Here is a 7,574-nt window from a genome sequence, read left to right on the forward strand (position 1 = left end):
CCCTCCGGAGAGTAAGTCTTGCAATGTACACTAAAGGAGGGCTTTAGAAACCATCGGGTTTTCTGTTAAAGGAATAGTGGCGAAAATTTCTGTCATGGTCTCGCACACTTTAGTAATGTATTGAAATGGATATAATTAGATAGACAGGGATTTCTCTAATTGTCTCTCTCATTGCCTATTTTTGAACTGGGTTTTGGCAATGAAATGTCCCTTATTACGTCTTAAAGTTGGGCAATTATGGTTAAAGTGGCTTATTTGGTTGCGCAGTAGGCAAGTAGGTTTTTGCCACTTATTTTTAACCATGGAACGATCGCTGCGAACAGTAATTTATGAGGGCGTATGTTTAATCAATGTCATTCTTACAATCATCCCAGAGGCAAAGGCAGGGTATTTGCATTATTCTCTGCCACTCGGTAGCGTTTCCACCGAATGTCAATCACTGTTCCATAATTTTTCTGACAAATTTTGAACTACTCCCAGGTCTAAATTCTGTGGAATCCCTGCAATTAGGACAAATTTGTCCTGAATTTTTCTATTCCCGGTCATCACTTTAATTTCTTTCTCCTTCAGTTCTGTCTTGACGAGTCGACTGTGTTTGGACAAAAAATGTGAAGTATATTCCTCTGATGTAAACGTAATTCAAGCTACATGATTTCTCGTATCTAGAACAGCAGCTAGGTCTAAGAGAACCTGTGGATCAAGCTTCAAACTACGTACGAAACCATGAACCGCATGCATACTCAGTTACCGATATTGAAGACAAAAATCGACATCTACAATGTTGATCCACTTGGCAGACATTAATCGCCAGACAACTTAAACAAGTTGCAAAAATGGGTTGGGAAGATCCACACTTAAAGAAAACCCTCAAAAAGCCAAAAATGAGGAAAACACATAAAACATCAAAAGCTAATACAAATTAAATTCTTTAGAAAACGAAAAAAACAAACAAAGAAAATTAAGAAGAATTAACAGAAATCTCACAATTTAATGGGGAAACGAGAGAACACAAAGACACGTTTGCGCCTATTTACTAAAAGGTGTCGATATTTCAAGTTATCTCGTCCAAGAGCTGTGCTGAAGGTTTTACCAAGTCTGCGATTTTTCTGGGCTAGGAGTTGCGTAAGGAATTCCTTGTTCCCCTGATGACGGGTTTTGCTATTTACATCTTTATAAGTGTGTTTTTTGTGCAGCAGATCTGGTAGTTGGGACTAGGTTGATTCGAGGAATGCAGCAGTCGCTTGGTTCCCGTGTAGCCTATGGATTCATCCGCTTATATCTTCCTGACGGTTATGCAATGATAAGACGAGTAGAGGAGTTGTAGTTTACCCTTTTTTCCGCTTTCTTTTTCGTATTCTTCCGATTTTGGTTGTTGTCTATTTTGGTTGTAAAGACAACTTCAACCCTTCAGCTGAAGCTGTTTCTCCTCTTCGTGCAGGAATCCTGACTCCTCGATTCATTGTCTTAGCCATTCAGCTGTGCTTTGAAGCCCAAAACCCCGTAAACTCGTCTTCTATTCCCGCTACGTCGATGCTTGATAATGAATTCACAAGTTGGTTCGATATAATAAAGGGGATTAATACCAGGTATTTCTGATAGAGTTAGAAGCTTAAGCAGAGGAACTAAAGAGATTGCGTTTAGATTACTTGGTGGAACGCAGTTTTACAGAAAACTTCAGATTGGGCTCAGGATAATGGACGAAGGGTGATAGGATAGCGTGAAAATCCTTAGAGTTTTCTGTAGGTGGCAGGGTTGTACTAATGGATTTGAGAGCATTTTTGGGAGATGGGCGTGAAGAGATGGGGACAGTGTTAAGTTTAGTTAATGGGCAATAGGCGATTTTTTTGCTGGATGCTATGTATGAATTGGCGATGCTGGTTGTTAGATCCTATGAATATTAAACTGCTCTCTCGTGGTATGACCGTCTAGTTTGACTTTGCACGCTCTGTAATTCAAATTCATTTTAATAAACAACCGTGTTCGTTTTATAAAATGCGCTGCAACGGTTTCCCGGGCAATTGTAGAACAACGGCAAACTAATCATCTGCAGTATTCACAAGGATAGGGAAGTATGTGATCCTCTCCTGCAACTTCCGATTCCTCTATGGTAATGCTTTCATCGCCACTGCTGTCTTTACTACATACATCGTCTCACACTGCATGGTGTCTTTTGGCTCTGATTCGTTCTGCAGAAGCGTGATTGTACAATTGGCAATAGTAATTGGTGATGACGATGAGACCATGTTTTGATTTTAGGTATTAGATGGCATGTTTTACAAGTTCTTGTAGCAATATCTACGATTTTAAAAGAGAAAGCACTTCGGGTTTGCAAGTACGAGAAAGGGAAGCTTGAAGAAATATCGATTCTGCAATTATAGGCTCAAAATTGCTATTTTATGTTGTTTTACAAGCCAATATCAGAACTAAGAAAAGGTTTGTCAGACAATCAAGCGTCTGATTTTATGAAGGTTACAAAAAAGCCATCCAGCCAAATGCCTTGTTTTTTTTGTGGGGATTATTGGAGGTCAGATCAATGGTAGAAGTATTGGTTGTATTATCGGTAAAGCCAATTCGAAATTTGAAAAGAGGTTCTACATTTATTCAGGTATTCAAACAATTTTCAACGTATCAAGGGATGAAACTACAATTACTTCAATAGCAAGAACTTTTATAGGTAATTTTTCTGCCAATTTACAAACTTCAAAGAATTTAATTCACATGAAAGATGAAAAAATAGCTAAGATAAAAGTGTACATTGAATCCAAGCGTTCTCTTGCAGCCAGGTAAATAATTTATTCGATAATTACGAACACCCACAGCCTTCATTTAAAATCACAATTAAAAATTTCCACAGGTGGAAACCACCAGGCCCAGGTAATACATCATTTGACGATAATTTAAATATTTTATCTGTACATGAGAAAGACGTCATAGCAAACAATGGTCTATGCTAATTAAAAAGATTTTCGTTTATGATGATTCAAGGGTATCACGACGTTCAGAAGCTCAAAGCCAACTTAAATATTCAGTATATACCGGACAATAATCTTTTCGCACCCTCTTCCTTGCTGCAAATGTGATTGATTCAGGAGGTGCACCTCTAGTCTCAGAAAAACGGCCCTACGACGATATTGAACAGGTGCGGATGGAAAAAACAACTAAATTAAAGATTTTTATTCAGATAATATGCATTACCATATTCCGCTCTTTAGGTATCTAAGACTTTTTTCACATTTCAGTTGTTCGTGAGCACACTGTTGTTATGCAGAGGTGGATTCACGGATCGGGGATAAAGCAGCCATCACTTGGCCAGCAGAATGCTACTCCGAGATATTCGTATGGTTTCTAAGATCCATGGACTGCTAATTAGTTCACCCAGGTAATCCCATCCTTTATCGATTTTTATTATCATAGACCAATTCTTTAAATCTACCCTTTACCTTGTTATAGATTAAGATGTATGTAACGATTTCTATTACTAGAGAAATCCCAAGTCAACAATGGTTATTGGACATACAACAACAAAAAATCCTGCTAGGCGTTGAAACGAAACGTTTTCAGTTTTGTTATTGTTAGAATTAGTGAATAAGCGAACAAGTGTTTTAATTTTCAACAGTAGTCTGTATTACTTACATTTCTTGTAACCTGTCAGCTAGACACTTAGAGACCGAGAGAGTGACGTTACTGAGAAGAACCAAAGAGGAAGACTTGAAACAGGGGTAGGGAAGTACAGTGAAGGTGGTACTAAACAGGAACCTAATGATTGTCGGAAAACCAATTATTGTTTGTCTTTCCAACACCTCCCCTCAAACATATTGGTTAAAAAAAAATGGAAAAAAAAGAGGAGAACAAAAAAAATTAAAGGGGGTGTACACCGATTTGTTTCCGGAGCTGACTGAATCGCGGAGTAGGAAGAGGTTTGGTGAACAGGTCAGCCAGTTGATTTTCTGTTGGAGTGTAGGTGATCTCGATTTCTTTTTCCTGATGTCTTTCGCGAATGAAGTGATATTTGATGTCAATATGTTTAGTTCGTTGGTGGAACTCGGGGTTTTTCACTAGACGAATTGCACTTTCATTGTCGCATAGGAGTAGGGTTGAACCGTTGTTTACGCCAAGAATTTCAGATAACAGTGAGCGTAACCAGACTGCTTCTTTTGTCGCCTCGCAGGCAGCAATAAACTCAGCCTCCGTGGTGGACAAGGAAACACATCGTTGTAGCCTGCTTGCCCAGGAAATTGAGCAGCCACAAAACGTGAAGAGTAGACCTGAAACTGAACGACGATTATCAATATTCCCAGCATAATCTGAATCAGAATATCTGATCAGTTTTTCTTCTTTGTTGCCATCAAAGAGAAGACCAAAATGTGACGTTCCACCGAGATAAGCCAGGATCCTTTTTACTCCATTCCAGTGTCCTTTTCCAGGATTCTCGCAAAATTGAGAGGCTTGGCTTACCGAGAAAGCGATATCTGGGCGAGTCATTGTCATCACGTATATGAGACTTCCGATGGCTTCGCGATACGGTACCGAAGGCGCATTTTTGTGGTCAGCGACTGAGTCTGCAGGAGGCATCAGGTTGCTTAGTCGAGCGTTTGGGTCTGCTGGTGTACTTTTTGGGTGGCAGGATTGCATGTTGAATCTTTTCAGGATTTTTGAGATGAAATCAGGCTGCGAGAGGTGGAGTTGGCGTTTTTCACGATCTCTGTTGATGTCTAGGCCTAGGAAACGATTGGCTGGAAACGAACGCACTTCAAAGAAAATTTTTAGATGCTCAAGTATGTCAGTTAGTGTGTTTGTCCTATTGCTGCAAACTAAGCCGTCGTCAACAAAGATGAGAACAAAGGTGATTTCCTTTTCTTGGCGGCGATAATAGACACAGTGGTCGGACAAGCAGCGAGACAGACCAAACTTGACTAAAAACTCATTGAATTTATTATTCCATGCGCGGGGGGCCTGTTTAAGACCGTAGAGGGATTTTCGCAACCGGCAGACCTCACTCTCACGACCTGGAACCACAAAACCTTCCGGTTGTTCAAGGAATAGTTCTTCTTTCAGTTCACCATACAAAAATGCAGTTTTTATATCAAGTTGAATTAGTTCGAGGTTTCTTGCAGCAATAAGAGCCAAGACAGTGCGGAGAGAGTTCGGCTTTACCACAGGAGAGTAGGTGTCATTGTAATCCAAACCGTATTTTTGGGTGTAGCCCTTGGCTACAAGTCTGGCTTTGTAGCGGGTTGGAGTATCCTTGGAGCCAGGTTTTATCTTGAAAATCCACTTAGCGCGTATGGGAACCCTACCCGGAGGGAGTGGTTGAAGAGTCCAGGTTTCGTTTGTCATTAAAGATGAGTATTCGTCATCTATAGCAGCTTTCCAATGGGGTGAGTCATCAGAGGCCAGTGCTTCGGTGTATGTCTGCGGTTCCTGAGGATCGACTAGTGATACCAGTCCTAGTGACTCTTTCCACTCTCTGTATTTTTCCGTGGGGACGGGTACTCGTAGTGAGCGCCTTGGTTCCGGTCTGGATTGGTCTTGAACGACTGCTGGGACGTTCGGAGTGATGTCAAGTATCGGGTCGATCTCACATGGCCGGGTTTCTTCGATGGTGTCGGTACTAGATTCCGTTTCATTATCCCTCTGCTCTGGTGGGTGTCCCGGTGATGAGAGTTCGGTTGTAGCTTGGGGAAGAATGCATGTGTTGTTGTTGTTTGCAGGTCCAGGAAGTGTTAATTCAGGTTGTGTTTCATACGGAGGGAACCAAAGTGTTCCAGAACCTGAATTTTCTGTGCCATGAAAAACTGTGTTAGTTTCATCTACAAACACATCGCGACTGATAACAACTTTCTGGCTACTTGGAATCCAGACTCTAAATGCTTTTGAATTCTCGCAATAGCCTACAAATGTACCTTCACGACTTTTTGGGTCTAACTTCTTGCGAAGTGATTCTGGAATATGTACAAAAGTCCGTGAACCAAATATGCGCAGATGAGATACATCTGGCCTTCTCTTGTGCCACAATTCGTATGGAGTTACTTCAGCTGTGCCAGAGAGGACTCTGTTTAGTGTATAAACTGAGTAGGCTACTGCTTCAGCCCAGAGTCAAGCAGGAACCCGACTTGAATAGATTATGCTGCGAGCTGCATTCAGGATGGTCCGATTTGACCTTTCGGCTACACCATTTTGGGCTGGAGTGTATGGAGCTGACGTTTCGTGTCTTATTCCAAGCTGCAACAGTTTGTTTCGGAATACTTTTCCAGTATATTCGCCTCCATTGTCGGAGCGTAGAACAACAACGTTGTTTCCAGTTTGAGTTTTGACACAGGCAGCAAAGTTGAGAAACAACCCTGGGACTTCGTCTTTGTTTTTCATGAAGTGCACTGAGCACCATCCGCTGTGGTCGTCCTTAAATGTTACAAAATACCTTGCTCCAGATGGTGATAGGTGTTCCATGGGTCCACAGACGTCGGAATGGACTAAGTTGCCTATTGTGGTTGCTCTTGATCTACCAATGGGGAAAGGTAGGCGAGTCATTTTTCCAAGCTTACAACCCACGCAAAGACTGTGAGACGGGGAAGTGTTCTTGAGGTTCAGACCGTCTGTAAGACCTAGAGTGGACATTCTTAAGATGGTGTTGTTGGAAGTATGCGCAAACCTCTCGTGCCAGGTTGATAATGAACAGGTTTGTTTTGCAGCCATAGCTACCTCGGTCTCCTCCAATTCTATTGAGATGTTGAGGCAGTAAAGGGTGTTTCTTGTCCGTTTTCCAAACAGCTGAAGTTTTCCATCCTTGTAAAAGTGTACTTCATCGTTCATGAAAGTAGCCTTTACGCCTTGTGATGTTGCAGCGCCAATTGAAGATAGATTGGTTCCTAGTTTGGGAATATAGAGTACATTTGGAATGGGTATAACGGTTGTGATACCATTGATAGTTGACTTTGCTTCTATGTCTCCTTTTCCTCTCACAGGTAAACGTGTGTTGCCGATTCCAGTGACAAACCAAGATTCAGTTTCAATGGGAACGAAATTCTTGAGTACTGATTTCAGATGAGTCATATGTTGTGTCGCTCCGGAGTCTGCGAACCATATCTTGTCTTCATCATGAATTTTTGCGGTTGATGGGAAAAAGGACTTGTAGCTGAAGTCAGCAGGACCTTGGTTGTTGTATGTCTCTGGGCGGAGTTGTTGTATGTCGGTGGCAATATTTGAGACTTCTCTGTTCTTGGCTGCTTCCTTTTCGGCTTTGATTCGCCCACGACACGTTGCGATGAAGTGACTTGTCTCTCCACAAAAATGGCATTTTCTGTTGGTCTGGTACGGATGTCTACCTCTTCTAACTCCAAAACCTCCTCTGCTCCGTTCACGTTGTCCTCTGAAAAACCTTTGAGGTTGACTAGTGAAAGCTTGATCATCAGTTGAACTAGGTATAGTGTCTAGGTAGAGCTTGCTAAAGTTTTCTTCTTTCAAGAGACGCTGAGTCAATAGTTGGATGGTCTTTTGATCTGACGGCACATTGTCCCAAACTGACAGAAAATATCTGTAGCTCGACGGAAGAGTGATCAGGATTTTCGTTATTAGTT

The sequence above is a fragment of the Daphnia carinata genome, chromosome 5 (assembly GCF_022539665.2).
Source record: "Daphnia carinata strain CSIRO-1 chromosome 5, CSIRO_AGI_Dcar_HiC_V3, whole genome shotgun sequence".
NCBI classification, from domain to species: domain Eukaryota; kingdom Metazoa; phylum Arthropoda; class Branchiopoda; order Diplostraca; family Daphniidae; genus Daphnia; species Daphnia carinata.